This window comes from Molothrus ater, chromosome 1 (assembly GCF_012460135.2).
Source record: "Molothrus ater isolate BHLD 08-10-18 breed brown headed cowbird chromosome 1, BPBGC_Mater_1.1, whole genome shotgun sequence".
NCBI lineage: Eukaryota > Metazoa > Chordata > Aves > Passeriformes > Icteridae > Molothrus > Molothrus ater.
In genome coordinates this window covers 25,982,280-26,001,264 of record NC_050478.2, presented here as the reverse complement: position 1 = coordinate 26,001,264, position 18,985 = coordinate 25,982,280, and positions in this window count along the sequence as shown.

The window sequence follows — 18,985 nt, the reverse complement described above, 5'->3', positions numbered from 1 at the left end:
CATCTGCTGCGTTCAGTGTCATCTCTGAGACCTTGGAGCGGCTCCTGCTGACCCAGTGATGGACAAGCACCCTGTGATCCTTGCTTGTTGCAGAACAATCTCCAGGAAATGGATCTTCTCCAGCAGCCAGCTGAGTTAAAAAACCCTCTCTCATATTTTTGGAGAGTATTCAAGTTCTTCCTTGCAGTGAGAAATAATGTACCAGTAGGAATGGGAAAATCCATTGTCTTGGGAAGGGTCAGGAGGAGCTCAGAGTCTCTCAGCAGCTCTGCAATGCCTAGGCTGATCTGGACAGACAGCTCCAGAGCATCTCTGACATCTCCTTTTCTGCCGTGGAACAGCAATGAGGAGCAGAAAACACCCCTGACAGAGACCTCTAGAACACTGGTGGGAATTGAACCAGGGCTGCAGTTCTGGCAGTAAGGGCCCCTGTGGAGACAGCTGGAAACATGTGTCCAACCAGCATCAACCACAGTGGCCTGGGCCAGCTGTGAAACAGCCTCAGGGTGATCCTCTGCCCCTCTGGAAGCTTGATTTTCTCACACAAAAAAACAGCACATGGATTCAAGTGGGTAGCACTACAAAGATTTTTTGGGGAACTGCTCAAACTGAGGCAGCCTTTGATGCACAGACAGAAACAAAGAACTGCATTTGCAGCAGCCCTGCAGGTCCTAGTTGTGATTCCTTGCACCTTCCAGTTCATTCTCCACCATCCTTCCAAGGCAATTTTTGCAGAGGAAGGAAACTGGCCATTCCCTGGCACTTCTCTTTGCCAGGGAATATCTGCAAGTTGTCCTCCAGCTCTGCAGGGGAAGGTGGCTGTCAACAATCAAAGCAAAATGTGAAATATCAAGTGATCCTGGAGTGAATAAAATGAAATCCAGGATGAACCAGTTTGAAGGGTGACACAAAGAGACCTCACATATGGTGGGAAGGTATTTGCTGGACAATGGCACTGCTGAGGAACGCCTCACAAAATCATAAACCTCCATCTGGAGCAGCAGCAGTGGACAAGGCACATACCCTGAGTGAGCATCATTATCACATGTTGCACCATGAGGGAGATATTTCCTCCCATTCACCACTGATGAGATTGCACATAATTGCTCTCTGGCTGAGCAGAGGATATTCAGGAACAGGATACTCCAGTGCTGAGAGGTTTGGGAAATCAATCATCTAAAGGTCTTTCCACTCAGCTTAACACCAACAAGGCTAGATCCTTATTCAGGCAACACTTTCATTGATTTAACTGGGGTGTTTTGCTTGCAAAGGGTTTTTAGCAGGCAGGAGAGACAGCCTGCTGGAGCTGGGGGACAGGCCAGTGCTTCATGAGGACTTTACAATGAGGAAAAAGCTCCAAGGATTTTTTTTTGTGGTCAAAAATACAAAAATAATGATACCTTTCTCCATCTAGCAAAATGTTTGTCAGCAACTACTGGTCTGAAACCTGACTTCAAAGCCACAGGCATTGATAAAAGCCCTTTTCCTACCTGTCTGTCTGTAGCACCATTAGGTTTGCAGCTAAAAGCTGATACATGCACCTGCCAAGATTAGTCAAGCTGTCATGCAGAGTGAAAATTCTTCCTGTTGCAGAAGCTTTTTTAGGCCATTTTGCCTTTGGGAAACAGTCCAGGCTTGAGCTTTATTTTTCGAAAGAGAATTTCACTGAAAACTTGAAGGAGAGTTTCTCTGCTGTTTAGGAGCCAGATAACTGCTCCTTGATCCTTGAAAAACATTTCCTGCAGGCCTCTCCTCGCTCAGGAGACTTCTCATTTGAGAGCTAAACCCTTTGCCATGGCTGGGGAGCAGGAGGAGGTGTGTTTGCAGGAGGAGGCTCATTCTGTGCACAGCGTTTGTGCACACAGCAGGTGCCTGACCTGGCCCCGGCGCCGCTGAGCGCGGATGTGCTGACGTCCGTGAGCTCTCACCAGCTGTGCCTCCCCCCTTGGAAGGGGCTTGCCAGGGTGAGGGGCCAAAGCACAGCCTTTCAGCAGGTGTTGAAGTTCAGGGCTGGTGTGTGTGACGAAAAATAGGCCCTGAAAAGACTTTATTTTTAATTGAAATCTGAGGAGACTGAATAGTATGGGAGTACAGTGAGGTCTGTACACAGAACACAACAACATCCTGCTCTCAGCTGAAGCTTTTCATCTTCAAGGACTCTGATTTTTCTCAGTAGATGTGGAAGCTGCACTCAGAGCAGCCCCCACATGCTGAACTCACATGGCACATTGATGCTCTGAGTGCATCACTGAGCTGCACTGCTGAGAGCAGGATGCTAACACTCAGCCTGAGTAACAGCATCACGTCACAATTTTAATGCTATGGCATCGTCAAACTGCTCCTAAACTCTGGGCCATGGCTCAGCTGGCACTCAATAACAGAATAAGATGACAGCATCTACCTCACCTCCAACCTGCTTTCAGGAACAGACTAGAAAGCAAGGGATTCTTTTGGCTGATAAGAATATTTGGCTGGTATTAATAGATGAGACTGGCCCACTGTAAGAGGCACAAGGTAATGTCAGCTTTGTGACCTTTGCTAATTCCATCAGCACCTCAATTGTGCATGTAAACTCTGTGCTAACAGTCAGGGAGAGACAGCTTTCAGCTATGATGGCTTTCACCTGGGTTTTTTCTCCCTGTTAGGTAGGCTCTGGCAGGAGGAGCCAAGCATCCTTTGGCCAGATCAGAGTGTTGCTCCAAACTCAGCTTTGGAAGTTGCACTGAGAAAGGAAATGTATAAATCCTCGGCACAGGACCAGCTGGGTGAGAGCCTTAGAAGGGAGTTAGGCTGTGAGTTCCTGGCACAGGAGCATCTCACTGCAACTGGCTGTAAGAGTTTAGAAGGTAATAAAAGAGTTTAGAAGCAGTAAATTACAGAGTACTTTGTGCAGAGCTTTTCACAGTGTTTTTTATTGTGTTTGGGGAGGAACCAGAAAGGGGGGAAGAATATCTACCATATGAAGACACAGACATTAAAAAAAAATTTAACAGGCCACTATTGCTAGAATGTTTTCTGTGGTCATATTAGTAAGATCAGTGCACATGACTTGCAAGTAATAGAGCACAAGATCATTCTTTCCCTCCCTCCATGTTCCCTTTGGTTATATTTGTTTTAATTACCAAATTATTCTCAAATGAGAAATTGTTAACAATAAAGTCCTAATCCATCAAAGAATGGATGTTGACCAGGGTAGACATAGCAGTTTAGCTTTATGAGCTCTTTCTTAGAGACTGGCTTTGCAGATTTTCCTTGTCTAGGAGCTGCAGTCTCTGCTGAGGCACCTTGCAATGGCTGGTGAGCCTCTCCAGGCATATGGGAAAATCCTGTAAGCCTTTTGTCTTCTCTGGCTTATAAAGGTCAATGTACACTGACCTGCTTGAAGTAGATAGACAAGAAAATACAAAATGTTAAAATACTATTTTTCTTTTAATTCACAGAAATTCTGCAGTGCTTATGACCAGGTATCTGAAATTCATCCACAGAATGTTCAGTGCAACATTATCTGGCAAAGGAAGTGGACTCTACCAAAGCAGAGTCTAACCCCTGCAGTGCCATATTTTGGCAAAGAAAATCTTCTTACTTTGGGCTTAGAGATGAAGGTTTAGTCAAGTAAAATCTGTTCCTTTGTTTATTATTTTTCTGTGGGTCATAGCAAGGGACATACTCTCAGTGTTTTAAACTATCCACAAAATGTCACAGCAATGCTCTACTTTGTACATATTAATGGTAGATTAAAACTGAATTGCCACCAAAAAAAAAAAAAAAGAAATGTCAGCCTTGGTTTTATAGAATAATTATTCTCAATTAGATATAACATTCTGCCTAAACATGGCATGCAGATTCTCAGAGGGGAAAAGGTATAAGAGATCTTTCCTTTTCCACTTTAACACTAGTCAGTCCTAATGGGGAATGAAATTCTGCAGAACCCTGTAATTTCCCTAAAAGCTCCCTGACTGAAAATGCACCTCATACTGATGTCTTCATGCTTTCTTTGTGTACTTGGCACAGCAAGCAGACACAGAAATGACAGGAGAGATTTGTCCCTGGCTCTTTGCTTAATCATTTAAACAGATAGACCAGCTACAGTATTTTATTCAAAGCTTGAGGTCATTTATACTATCACGGGTATGAAAATACAATATGTTGGAATTTTCTGCTGACACAAAACACTCCATCAGGTTGTGGTTGGGGCTGCTGTAGAGCTAAGATTTTTCACAGTCAAAAACTATTACCATCTCTGCCACCAGGAGCCCCTAGGCAGGCAAAGTCACAGGCCAAGCTAACTCAGCCTTCTTTTCATCTGATTTTGTAAACTGATTTTAATTATTATAATTAAAAGGTTGTCAAAAAGTGTTTCATAGGCATAATATTTACAGCATTTATACATCCAGTGATGGGCACTTGAAGTCAAAGAGAAAAAATATTCCCACATTTTAATAATAGCAGCAGAAGTTCAAGTCACTCCATTTGGGGAGTCGTCTTGTAAAAATGTCATCAGAGGGACTTGACTTTAACCTGTTTGAACCTTCCCAGCTTCCATTCTCCTGCTTTTCTAAGATCCTGGTGTTTGTAGGCAGCATTGTCCCTGCCTACTTCAGCAGCAAATACAGGCACTTTCTTCCAAATGCCTGTGCAAATGCTACTCCCTGCAGGAAGAAGTCTTTGAAAAAAAAATTTAATATTGTGTAAGAAAATAATTCCATTCCTCTTGCTGTGTGATTATAGTTAGCAATTTTATTATTAGCTGATGTCTCTTTGGAGGCTTTTGTGCCGTGTTTTGCAGCATGTTGGGGGTGGGTATAAAACACTCCCTTAAGCAACTACTCTGTTGCTCTCTTATGAATGTATACAACTATCAAACATATCCTAAGGCTCCCAAGCTTCTCTTGTTATGTTCCATTCAATGATTTTTGTTCAAACAGAAAAAGAGAAACTGTCCTCCCTGAGCCAAGCCAAAGCACATAAGCCCAAGAATTTCATGGCTTTCAAGGAGAGATGATTTGCTCCTCCCCTGCTCTCCCAGAGCTGTTTCTCACACCACATTTTTGGGTCCAAAAGGAGCCATTGCATGGCTGCTGCAGGCTGCCTGCCAGCAGGTGCAGCACACCCAGGAGAGAGCTGCTGGGCAAACAATTTGGTCTGCTGGGACTCCAATGGACAGGATTTCTCACCATTCAGTGCTAACTGACTGGAGCTGGGATTTAATTTTGTGCAGTGGACATATGGGAGGCAGGGCAGCATCTGCCTTATTGCTGTCTGCTCTCTGTCAGCCAGGCAGCTACAGCTTTAATAAAAATCTAAAAAAAGCAGTAGCTGAACATTTCGAGACCATCTTTCTCAAGTTGGTCTTCACAGTTTTCAAATTGGAATGTGGGATTTGCTCATCTGTTTCCTATGGGTTTTATAATGAGAGAAGCTCAAACAAGAAGGCATCCACATTTCCTGAAGCCATTGATATGAAGAACTGCAGAGCAAGCAGTAGTGGCTATGAAGTGCCTATCACAAGATAGGTACTTTATTGGTCCTGCTTGGTCCTCAAGCAAGGATAGGGACAGTAGTAAAGACTGTGTTGGGTAAGCACAGGTCAAGAGGACAGCTGGCTTCAGGCATGATTCTGAGAAAATAATAGATGAAAAGCTGAATGAAGTGGGTTTTTCTCCCCCGATGAAAGAAAGGGTGTATATCAGGAGGAGTGGTAAGTCATGCTGTTGCTGTTGTCAGCACAGGACATTTTTCAGAAGCAGACATTCACTTTGGGAAAAACAGCCCTGGAATCCAGTCATGTCATGAGCCATCAGACTGGGACCCTTCCCAGGCAGGAAGCACAGACATCTTCATCCCACCATTTAAAGTCTCTGGTGTGATGCACATTCTGCTGCTCATTCTGGAAGGGTTGCACAGCGATTTGGACAATGCAAGCTAAAGTACTTTTCATTATGGCCTCAATTTTAAGTTACTAAATATCTTCCAGACTTCCTTGCTTTATGTGAGCATAGTGAGGCCTCAGAACCCAGCTGAGTGGTGCAATCAGGACCTGGAAATGGTGTTACCCTCAAATCAGCCAAGCCTTCTAAAATACTCTCTCAAGTCTTGCACTGTTTGTTGGGAAGAGAAAGTCCTAGAGTGGTTTGGATTGGGAAGGGACTTAAGGATCATCTTGTTCCAACCCACCTTCCATGTGCAGGGACATCTTCCACTAAACCAGACTGCTCAAAGTAATCTTGCTATAGGTCTTTCTGATACCTTGATATTCAGTCATCACTAAATTTTATTTTCTTCAATTTCAGCCCATTTAATTTGGTCATAACCTGAAATGATGTGACTTCTGAATGAGAAATTGACAAATTCCTGCCAGAACAAGAACTTTAAAATTCATTTTAAGAAATAATAAAAATCAATTAGAAGGACTTGGCAGAAGTTTATGCAGTAATGCACATGAATTATGTATTTAAATACATTGCACTTACTTTGGAAACTTATTAATCTTCATTGAACCTATAGGTAAAATGAGTAGCATGCATTTCACCCTTTTATTTTAAAGCATCTCAAATAAGATGCATCTGATGCAATACAAGTTGATATTACACAGATGTTTTCTGGTATCTGTGGTGCCAAAGAATAGATACAAATTAATTTTATACAAATGTACAAATGCAACAAGCATTATTGAAACTACTTTATGAAGTGAAAAGGAAAGCAAATATAAGTAAAAGAAAACTTTTTAAGTAGTCTTTACATGTTCTGTAATTCCTTTTGAAAATAAATATTCTAAAGACAATAATTTGCAGTTTAAAAGAAAGTAAGAAATCCAGGTCCCAGATGATGAAATATCAATGACTTCCCACTCTGGCAACATAAGTCAAATAAAACTAATAAATCTGCCATGTAGTAATTTATTTCAAATGTGGTTTATGGTAGATTGAATGTGAACAAAGACAAATGTAGGGTAGAATATAGTTGGTGGGGAAAAAAAAGATTTACTGTCCTCTTAACCAATAAACTTTAAAAACTTCATTGATTAAATTGTTGTGTTGCACCTTAGAAAATGAAAGTCAGAGGAGATCAATAATCTTGGTGTCATGTCCTAGTGACACACTGAATTTTGTAGGTCTGTAGGTCCATAAAGTTGTCTCATTTAACAAGTCATAGTTTACCAGTCTGAAAGATTAATTTGGAAATTTTGCAATTCCTTGCAAGACTCTCAGTGGTTTCAGTTTGTAGTTAGAATGGAATAAGGACTGTAATTGAAGATTCTCTAGCAGTAACAGTGTTTTGCCCTGTGATCCTAATAAGCACAGCTCACACACACTCATACATCTTTAGTAATTTTCAGACTTAGCTCTTGATGAAAACCTATTACAGAGTTTGTGGCTAGAATTGGATTCTGGTTTTAATTTCAAAGAAAGAAACCAGTTCTGTTGATCTTGGTGGGGACAGTGATGCTGCTGCAGAGAGCCATCCTCTGCCACATGGATCCAGAGCCATTTTGTGCTACTGGATCTACCTACCCAGGACAAACAAAGACCACTGCATTCCCAGCAGCTGTTGCTACCAAGAAAGATGGGATCCATTTCATACAACCGCATTTTTCTGAAATTGAATTTGTACTCTGATAGTGCCTCCTGGTCTTTCTCTCTAAGGAGAAGAAAGAGCAATACCTCCCTAGGGAGATCACTTCACTTCAGTTCTGCTGCTGTCACTATGGAATTGGTACCTGTTTTCCTCTGTTGATGGCAGCAGGACCCAGATTCCTGGCTCAGACTGAGTTCCTAGCCTTTGGTCAAGTGGTGTTAGGGAGGATGGATCCATTGGGGCTTATCCATACATCCAGAGCTCCTACTTTCTCCTCCCATCTCACCTAAGGTGCAGCAGGAACCAAACTGCCATCTGATGCTGTCAGGCTACATTACCTCCTTGTGAACCATGCAAGGATTCACCCAAGTGTTTGCTGCACATTAAACATCAGGAAGCAGGGGCTTACTGGCACTCACAGAGAATTCAACCTCAGGAAATTGCTCCATGCTCAAAAATGGGCACTGCCTGCACATCCTCACCCAGGTCATGCACAAATGTATTTAAATTGCAGACATCTGAAATGTGTCTGCTTAGGAAAAAAGCCAGTATTCTCAGCACAACACAGCAGGCCACTGAAGAATGACATAGTCCTGGCACTCATTAAACTTAAGGTAAGGGATCAGCTGCTTTTTCTGTACCAACATCTGATAAAAATGAGACAATGATTTGAGGCCATTTATCTTTTTCCCTCTCAGTGTTTTTTTTTTGTTTGTTTGTTTTATAAGAACTAATTACATCTCATTCTGACAATTTTTCAGCTTTTGCAGTAGCAAATATTAATGCCATTCAAAAGTACATACTAATGTCACTATTTTACTGGCTCAGCATTAAAGTGTAAAAAACCTATCAACCCATTTAGATGTTAGGCAAGGGTTCAATGAATGCACAGATCTTCAGGACATGTACAATGACAGAACCATCTCAGTCAATAAGAAGCTTTTGTATCCTGTGTACTCTTGTTAAAAGTTTTACTTTGCATACTTGATCAACTTACATCTCTGTCAGTGTCATAGCTTCTAAACTTCTTTTTGCAGGCTCAAAAGGAGAGCATTTAGTTCCACATCTAACAGATTTAAAATGCTTCAACATCTCATGCCACTCTGGGATGAAGATAAACCTTTGTGCCCACTAGCTGAGAAATGTTCTGTTTGCCAGGGTGGTACATTACAGACAATTTTGAAATTTCACTTTGGTTTCAGAAACAGCAAAAAGGAAGGAAAACTAGTGGAAAACTGGAGATTTGCAAAAGAGTTCAGTTACTCAGTTCCTTTTGAAAATCCCAGGAAGCCTCCATCTTTTGTTCTCAAGATGACAAAACAGCCTTAAAAATTTGAGACTTCTAATCCAGATGCAGAGATGCTTGACTTTGAAGCTAAAATGTCTTAATGCATGAAAAATTCATTTATTTAATTTATGAAACATTTTCTTAATAATAATATAGTGTTAATTGATAAAATTAGGCTGGAAATTAGCAGCAGATTCTAGTCAACAGAGTTGTTGATCTTAGCAAGAGTAATAATTAACAGTGAGTGAATAGAATTAGTTTAATTGGCTTGTGGGAAGAATTACATGACAGGCTTCCTTGGCAGAGCCAGTTCCCATTAGCAAGAAGGACCTCTGCAGCCAATGGTCTCTAGGAGTATTTTTTACCTTTTCTACAACTCACAATAGGAAAAGAATGCCAATAATTACAATTGAAGAAATGCAGAAAGCAGCATACATAATTAAGATCCTCTTAATCCCCAAGCCTCTCCAAATCGTTGCTAAAAAGCTTTAGATCTGAGCTGGACCACTTGCAGCACAAAAAGTGCTATAGGATGGATAAATAACTTTGCTGATTGATGTCCTAGTGCTGCACTGTTCCTGATTTTGTGGCTCTCCAGAGTTCACCTTCTTTTCCCACTTCAGGGAGACAGAGAGTGCCATCTGGGGAAGAGCTCTCGTGGGTGGAAGCTGGGCAGCAGGGCCAGGGCTGTCCCTGTCACCCCATGGAGCCTTGCTCTGTGTCCCTCTGATTGCCCCTCAGAGAGGAGAGTCTGACTGTTTGCTTCTGATTAATAACAGAAAAGAAAAGCAATGTAAAGCCTGCGTATTCCTTTTCCTGAAGACCTGCACTTCAGCATTTCTCATTAGAAAAGCTGCCAAATCACTCCATGTCAGACTGTGATTCAAGAAAACATGGCCTCAAAGTCAGAAGTGAGAATAAGACTGCAAGAAAGAGAATTAAAAGGCAACAGTTCCTGTTCTTCTTCTGTCCCTAACTCATCTGGCAGCTGGCTACATCACTGCTGATGGTCTGTCAACAGGATGCCATTCTTTCAATTAATCCAACATTTACACATTTCTAAATATTAGTGTCTCCTATCCACCTAGAGTAATGTTCCACAAAAAACATAAATCATGTTTCTGAGGTATTATTTCTTTAGGCAATTTTGTTAAAGTGTATCAGACGTAGATTTTTAGCTAAGCCACAAATTAACTTTGTGAATAGATGCACATTTAAAATATACATTGTATATTTTATGACCTCAGTATCAGCTGCAAACCTTCACGGTCAATGACTGTAGAAAGTAAATTATAATTCATTACTGAAAGTATTTTTAATTGATGCCAGAGAATGTGTCTTGAGAATACCCATATAATTTAGGAGCTTGAAGATTTAAAATGTCCTTTTAACATTTGAGCTAAAATTTGATATTGTTCCTTGGAATCCATCCTTTCCCAATCTCACCTTCATTTAATCCTCACAATCTCCAGCTACTTTTGTGCAATGTGCACAAAAGACCTTGGGGTTTAAAAGAAATTTATAGACACACAAACATTCATGTTCATTTTTGCAATATTATATCTCAGAAGCATGCCAGACAAAGGGCTCCAGTGGGCTCACCTCTCCCTGAGGAGGGGAGGTAAAAGCAAGGACATTACAGAAGTTATCCAGGTTCTTTGAAAGTACCCCAAAAATATTGCGGTGATAAGCACAGTAAAAGAACTTATATAAAGAGAAAGGGAAATTATTCCCAGGAAAATGATGCCAGGATTTCTTTGAAGGGAGATTCACAGAGACAATGTATCAGTGAGTATAAACCAGAAAGGAGATCTGTTGAAATGAGCTGCTTTTGCTATGTAGTAAATGTCAGGTGGAGGAGTAAGAGAGGTTTCAATCAAATCAAGCATGGGCTGCCCTGAGCTCTTTGCCTGAAGTAGCTTCTGTATCCTGTCTGTTGAAGTAGAGATATATATTCTGAAAAGGGGATGTGGCTATCTAGTTTTCTGAGTCTTAAAGAAAATTTCTTGATTCAGACAATTGCTGCGTTCTTTGACAGTTTTCAAAGAAACAAAACTAATAAAATCAGCCTTTCAAAGCATGAAGACAAAGGCTGCCAAAGAGGAGGTGCATGAAGCCCTACTCAAGAGGGTCAGACTAACAGGTAGAGTGCAGTGTTTATAGTAAAACATTTATGAATTACAATACAATTACAGTGTTTTGGAAAAGGGTAACAAAGTAAGTAATAATACAGTCATTTTACCTTGTAATCCTGCAAACAGGGACACTCAGGAGAGCAAGATAAAGTGTTAGAAGCTTCTGAATACAAGTGAGAATAGCCAACACAGTAAAATTAGAACCATCTATTAGCAATTACATATGCTGTGACTTTATTGCTGTTTTCATGGTCAACAATATTTGTATTGAGCACAGTATATTTAATACAGCACTCCTAAGAAGAGAAATCCTTTATAAAAAAAGTTACCCACTTTTTCCCTGCTGTTTCCATCACAGAAGATTCTGGTGGTTGCTTACAATTATAAAGATACAATTACTATTGAAAGTGCTGATATGCCGTTAACTGTTAACCATTATTATGAAAAAACCCAAAAGGTTCATGTGCATGGACTTTCATATAATTACACTGCTTTCTCAATCACTTCTAATGTTTCCCCAGTTTTCATCATTGCTAGCAAATCAACATCTCTTACAGATCTTTCATAATTCCCATTTGAATCCAGTAGTGACACAGTAAGAATCTAAAGTAGAAATAATATTTTCATTAATTATTGATGCTGAAGAGAATTCAATGCACCACAGCATGGGAAGCCTGTCTAAACCAGAAAGAGGTAAGGGAGCAAACTCAAGGCACTTGCACAGTGAGGATCTGTTCTGAGCTCAGGAAGAAGCAATGGAGGTGGGAAAGGACATGGCAGGAGAGGAATGTGAGATGGAGCCTGTGAGAAACCATGGCCAGACCTGCAGGGACTGATAGGAAAGCAATTGGCTTCGTTTATTTTGTTGGATTTCTCTTTGCTTGCCCAGGGGTTCTTTCATAATACTCTTATGTGACCTGCTGAGCTGTATCTCTAAATGCCTGAATTTACTCCACAGAGGGGTTTAGATATTGGCCACTTATTTTCTGGTAGGAAATAACAAACTAACAGGCCAAGACATTGCTGATAAGAAGATGAACAGGTTCTTTCCCCAACTCAGAGATCATAAGAGCATTCTTGCCACAATTTAGTGTTGATTACTTGAAACAACATTCAAATGAATTAAACACATTGGCAAAGAAGCAATGCCACCATCAGAGCAGTAAAGAGTTAATTCCTATTCATGACAAAATTCCCTTGCAGCCTGTTCTCCCTCATGGATCCCTCACCCTGCCCTCTGGCACCTTTGCACAGGCAGGATGCACAGAGCAGTTTTACCCAGTGCTGTCAGAAAAGTGTGGCTGAACAATGCTCTCTAGTTTGGGGCTTTAAAACTAAGCCATGTCTCTTTCTCTGTAAACCAGGATCACACGGAGGTAAGATGCTGTCCAAAGCAGGTTTTCAGACTGGCTATTCTCTAGTCACCCAATGTGCCATTTGTGAGCTGTACAAATGAGATATTTCCCTGCTTGCTTTCATGTAGTGATAGGCATGAAGTACAGATACACTTTGAGTCTCTCAGTACATTTGTCTTCTGTGAGTTCCCTGTCACCCTGCCTTGTGATAGTCCTGTGACACTGCAGGATGGACAAAGAGCTCTGGAAGAAACACAGAGGTGAAGTGTGTCCATTAGGGGCTACTTCAGCCATGCCCCAGAACATATGGCCAAAGAGAAGATGGGGATTATTTCCTTCTCTTCCCCATCCCTTGCCCCTGTTTCTCTTTCTGCTGTCAGGTTTCTTCAAGTGTAGGGACTTCTGTGAAACACAACCAAAATGCACACACAAGACCTGCTCAGGAAGGTCTGCAGAGAATGAGCAGATTTCCGGAGTAATACACAAACTTCCAGGAGAGATGGAGCACGCAGTAAATAGTAATTGGTACCATGTCCACACACACGCAGCAATCTGGGGAGCTCAATTCAATTACTGTGCTGTATTAAGAAAAGTATGTGATCACACAGTTAATGACATAGAACATGCACAGGGAGAGGAGAAATCTACAGTCACATTTTCAATGTCTGGCTTTTCCTACCTTCTGAATGATTCATGATATTTAGGATGCCTTAATATGTCATTTCTGTCTGGAAATTCACGGGTTGTTTTTTCTCTTGGAAAAAGAGGCTTGACTGCTGCCCCAAGCAGAAAGGACCCTGAGTCAGCTTCGTGATTAAATGTAACAAACAGATTTTGAAATATGACAATAGGTTCACCTTACAAAACACAGAAGCCAGGAATGGATGCTTGAGCTGAAAATGCTCAGGTTTTTGCCTTTGCTACAGCATCTTTGTAAGCTCTGCAAACAGCTCAGCCAAGTTACTGGTGATAAGTAGCAAAACCTGTCGATAAGCTCTTTATACCCAAAGCTCTGCTCTATGCAGGAAAAGCATATATTGATCAGGAAATGAATGATATTTAATATACAAAAGGTGGATTTGAAATGGCTGTTGTTGTTGTTGGGGCAATATTTGTGATACATCAGTAGTATGGATGCTTTATGTCATTGCAGATGCCATGTCAAAAATGCAACATGGTAAAATGTCAAATAGTGTGGCAGGTTTTTGTTCTAAACCACTGTAAACACAATTGTTGTAGGACAATAACATGGAATACCTCAAGGGAGTATGTTTACATCTATATTAATATCTATGGAAATACCTCATCCATTCTAGTGCCTAAATTTTTACATATGCTAATCATTTATCCAAAGTTGAAGGAAAGTTAGTAGCAGACCTTTTTCAACTCAATTGCTGTCTGAAAAATCAGTACCCCACTAAAATGCAAATTACTCCCTTTCATCTCTGAGTCACGATATGATAATTTAATGTGATTTGGTATGGAATATGACTCACTGCTCTTGAAATCATTGGGATTGACATTGGATTGAAAATGTGAGCAGGCAAAATGTAAGGTTAGCTCCTGGAATAATATAGCAAAGAAGCTCAGCTTCTGAAGGGGGAGCTAGACACCACTGTGACTTATAAAATTTGGCTTCTGTTGCAGCAATTACATGTGTCCAGTGGGGAAAAGGTTGGCTCACAGAAAGAAAGGTAGATGTACCAGGTAAAAGCTGTTGTCATGATTGCCCTCATCCAGGGAGTGCTTTGGGCTCACCTAGCCAGGAAACAGGACTGTGTTACCAAGTAAGATGGGATAGAAGACCCTTAAAACAATCATTGCAAATGGATGGCTGGCAGCTGTTACTGAAAAAAAAAAGAAGGGAAATAGCTTTCTAATAACAAAATAATCTCTCAGGAAAACACTGAATGTGATGCTGGTGCAGCATTCCCATGTCATTCAGTATCTCTAATGAGGAATGGAAATTGATATTGATGTTAGCTAGTGCCCATGTGCAGGTGCAGAATTCGGCTGGCCAAGATGAAGATGTATGAATTGTTTTTGAGCAAGAGCTGGCACCAAAAAATGCACAGAAATGGAACTGTTCTAATGACACGGACGTGCAAATGTAGGGACTTGGACCAGGGAATATCTATTGATCTGTGATCACTGGAGAGTGATGCATAATGTCAAAGATTGTCCAGGAATACAAATGAAACTTGCTTAAGCTTCAGGGGGAAAAGCAAGAGGACAAAGAGCATGAGGCAAACTTGAAAATGCAAGTAGAACTACTCCTTATTCCCACTAAAGCTAACAAGTTTAATTAAACAATTTTTATGTTTGAAAACTCAGAGTCTTTTAGGTATTTCATGGTATGGTTGGGCTCTAAGGTGGATTCTGCATGCCATTCAGCCAGGACTGTCCCAGGTCAAGTTAATTCCTACAGTGCTTTACACAATTCCCCAGAGATCTTGTCCTACAGAGAAAGTCCATATCTCATCTCATGATGAAGTGAAAGTTCATCATTTCCCATCTCATTGTTGGGGGTGAAGTGGGATCTCATCCTTGGGACTTCCATGGATTTTGGCAGATGATTCACCTTGAGAATACAAGCTGATATCTGCTACAGTACTGTTTACCCTTTTGGACAGAGGCTTGTGTTGTGTTGTGTTGTGTTGTGTTGTGTTGTGTTGTGTTGTGTTGTGAAAGGATGATCACAGTGCACCTCTCTTTTTGCAGCAGACCATGCCAGGAATAACTCTTAGTAGGCTATAAACAAACAAAGAAAATATGCCTTCCTTGCAGACATACACGTGGAAATGATTTCATGCATTTGGACATTTCCAGAAACAAGCAGAATATAATTAGAAATTATTGTGCAAATGAAAGAGATGAGCAAGGCTTTTGGTTAACCTGGATACAGCTAGACATGATGGAAAAAGGAAGGAACTGGAAGATGGGAAGGTGAATGAGAAAGTCAAGTGTTAAACATGTTTTGCTGAAAGTGGGAAGCCTCATTCAGCCTCACCTCCTTGCCACAGAAAAGCTGTGATTCCTTGTTGAGATTTCAGCTCTACTTATTGGTGCTGACTGTTGGACTATGGGCTGGGAGCATCTCAGTCACAAAATTTTTTTGCATAATGTCTCCATCTTCCTTACAATGTACTGACAAACCAAAATCCAGCTTTAAATCCTGTGAGATTGTTGGGGTTTGTTTGGTTTTGCAATGTAAGTAATTAAAAATCAGCTGAATTAATGGATTTCAAAAAACCCACCTATTTAGGCATGAAAAGAAAAAGCAGAAAAGTGTTTAGCTGATAGTTTAAAAAAACCAAACAATGAAACATGACAAGTTTCATCTCACTACTTGATTTCTCAGGAAACCTACAAAACAAATAAAAATAGTGATTTAGCATGAATAGACTTAATGTAGTCTTACTCAGTGTTGTTTTTACTGTGCTGCTCTGAAATCACTGGCAGCTGAAAAAAGAGACATACAATGAACTAAAATGTCACAACGTAATACGTCAATAAAACCTTCCCAGCAAAATGAATCATTTCAGATGTCTTTAAAACAGGGTGGATTGACTCTTCTATACTGTTCAAATATGTGGTTTCCCAACATGATCTGATGTTATCTGCCTGTGCAAGAACAAAACACGTTATTTGGAAATTTTTCCTTGCTATTTTTTTATTTGTTTGGTTGTTTGGTTGTTGTTCAGAAATGCACTGCAGATGCCCAGCACTTGCTTGCTTCATGAAGATTATGTCTAGATGAGTGGAAGCAGTTGAATTACTACATGTTAAGAAGCTCTTGTCTCCTAGCTGGGTCCTTCAGGCAAATCCTGCAGTTTGTGTATTAAGGCACACATCTACATGCACTCATCAGCAAAAGTCATTCTAGAGGTTGCTTTCTCCATTAATAAAGAGGCAAACAATTCTAATGGATCTCCTCTTCTTCTTTGCACATTCTCTAGCAAATCAATCTGGATTTCATTCAGAAGATGTGGGAAATTTGTTTTGTTAAATTCTGTTAACTGTAAAACAGCATAGTGCTACACAAACACAGACAAAAGCTAATCACTAGAAAAAACAATGCATGCTGTACTAAGTAGGTGATTTCTGTTTTATAGATGTATCATTCAATTCATTCCAACTTGAGAAGTACCTGTGCTGAAAATGCATAACGTGGTCATTATTCTTCTGAAGGAAAAAAACTCCTGTGCACACAATAACTGAAAGAATTGCTACACATTTTATTAAAATAAGGATGTGATTGCTTTGAAAATGTGATTGTAAGTCATTAGGTGTGTGTGAAATACTACTCTCAGCACATGCATCTGAAGTAAGGTGACAAAAACTTTGTTCCCTGCCTCTTTTCTTAATAACACTCCTATGGTTTGGTGAGGCCAGGAAATCTTAGCTCCTCCTGGAGTGCTTGGTGCCTTAAATGCAGCAGGGACTTTCTTATTATTCCTTTCCTGTGTTGTGTAATGGACATTTCTGAGAACTGAGGGTGTGCTTAGAATACAAACAGCAAAAAATTCTCCCTCTCTCATTTTTGGTGAAACCAAGCCCTTGGAATAAGGAACAGCCAGGACAACAAAGCCCTATCAGCAGTGTGGAATGGAGTACTCACATTTTAAAATTACATCTTCCTACAATTTCATGACACAGAATTTGCAGCTGTTTAGACTACTCATTATCCTATATCCTTCTCACCCAAGAATGAAAAGCTGTCCAGAAGATTCAGATGATAGATGTCCAAGTGTTATCAGCCATGGCTTTGCATCAGTATATGATAGGAGGAGTAATTTGTATTTAAATAAGCATGCTCTATGTTCTTCTTTCCCTGTTTCACCAGGAAGGTGATTCAAGTACTCAAAATTTCATTTACATTTGGCTGAGAATAGCTGTTATCATACTCTAAACTACTATCATTCACTGCAATTAGTTCCTACTTTGGTTAAGGATAACTTTGCATTTGAAAAAGCAGTAAGGTGCATATCTTATTTTTTCAGAAATTTGTTTCCTTTTCTATAAAAGTGTAGGTTCTGAATTTTCAATTTAAAGTCTAATACTTATCCTTTGAGACATTATAACGATTGTTTAATGCCACAAACAGAAAAGCACAGGCACAAAATTGCTATGTTGAAGTGCATGTTGACTCTTGGAAACATGAATCCTTGAACAGAAGAGCATTATATTAAACAAAGTAGGATTGGACCCAAAGCATATTAGGAATATTGTCTATAAATGAGCCAGCAAAATAACCCAGTAGGTGAGTGGGAAAAAAACCACATTTTCTTATTCTGTATTGCAAATCATTAATTTCATTTAAGTATGCACCTACATAAAAAAACTACCTACACCAGAAATAAAATGCAACTTGTATTTGAACACGCACTGAATCACTAATCATCAGTGTTACAGCCCAAAGCAGAGAAATGTGGGGAATTTAAAGAGAGAGATCCTCTGTCTGAGTCAGGTAGCCTTCTGACATATAAATTAATTTGATGAAACAGGGGCTGCTCCCTTTCATGGAATTACAGAATCAATTAGGTTGGAAAAGATCTCTGAGATCACCGAGTGCAATCTATGACTGTCATGTCCAGACCATGGCACTGAGTGCCACATCCAGGCTTTCCTTAAACACCTCCAGGGATGGTGCCTCTACCCCCACCCTGGGCAGCCCATTCCAGTGTCCTAAACCTCTCCTAGTGTAGTTTAGGCCTATGCTCTCTCATCCTGTTGATAGTTACCTGGGAGAGGAGACTGAGCCCCCACCTGGCCCCAGCCTCGTTTCAGGGAGTTGTAGAGAGTGGTAAGGTCTCCCTTAAACCCCCCCTCCTTTCTCCCAACTAAAAAAACCCAGCTCTCTCAGCCATTTCACAGTAAGGCTTGTGCTCCAGACCCTTCACTAGCTTCTCTGGACTCCTCAAAGTGGTGTCTTTAAGTCCTCAATATTCTTTCCCATCTGCATTTCTTCTCCTTCACCCTGAGCAATGACAATTGTCTGCTTGCTTCTCTGTCCAGATCATTGCCTCATATCACCCCTTCCCTATGACTCAAAGATCTCTCTGTAGTATTTGGAAAGACTTTATTTTCCTCTTTCAGATGTCTCCTCAGGCCTCACATGTGGGGATGAGGGAATACTGCCAATAACTGGATTATCAACAATCACAGCCTCCTAACATGTTAGCATTATATGTCAGCTGCAACCTGTTCAGCATCATGTTCCGTTTCACTCTGAAATACTTTGCCCATAGCATACAGTGCAAAGACCACAGAGCTTGTGTCATTTTCCTCCCCAACACATAATAGAGAGTCTGCAATGAGTCACATACAACTCCATTGAAAGAGAATTGAACAAGGCAGTCACAGACAGTAGATGACCAAAACAGTGTTGAGTTTCTGTAAATAATACATTGCAGAGATTAATTAATAATGGTTCAAGGGAAAGGTTTTAGCACCATCATACATTATTTCCTCTCTGATTTGGAAACAGCTCTCCGGATCTGAAAAGGAACAGAGGCATGGCATTTGTTTGGCTATCCAGGTGTTGACATTGTTTTGGGTTCATAAAGGCTTATTTTCTCTGATTCCCTGCTCTCATGTGATCACAGTTTGCATTTCTCCACATTCAGAGG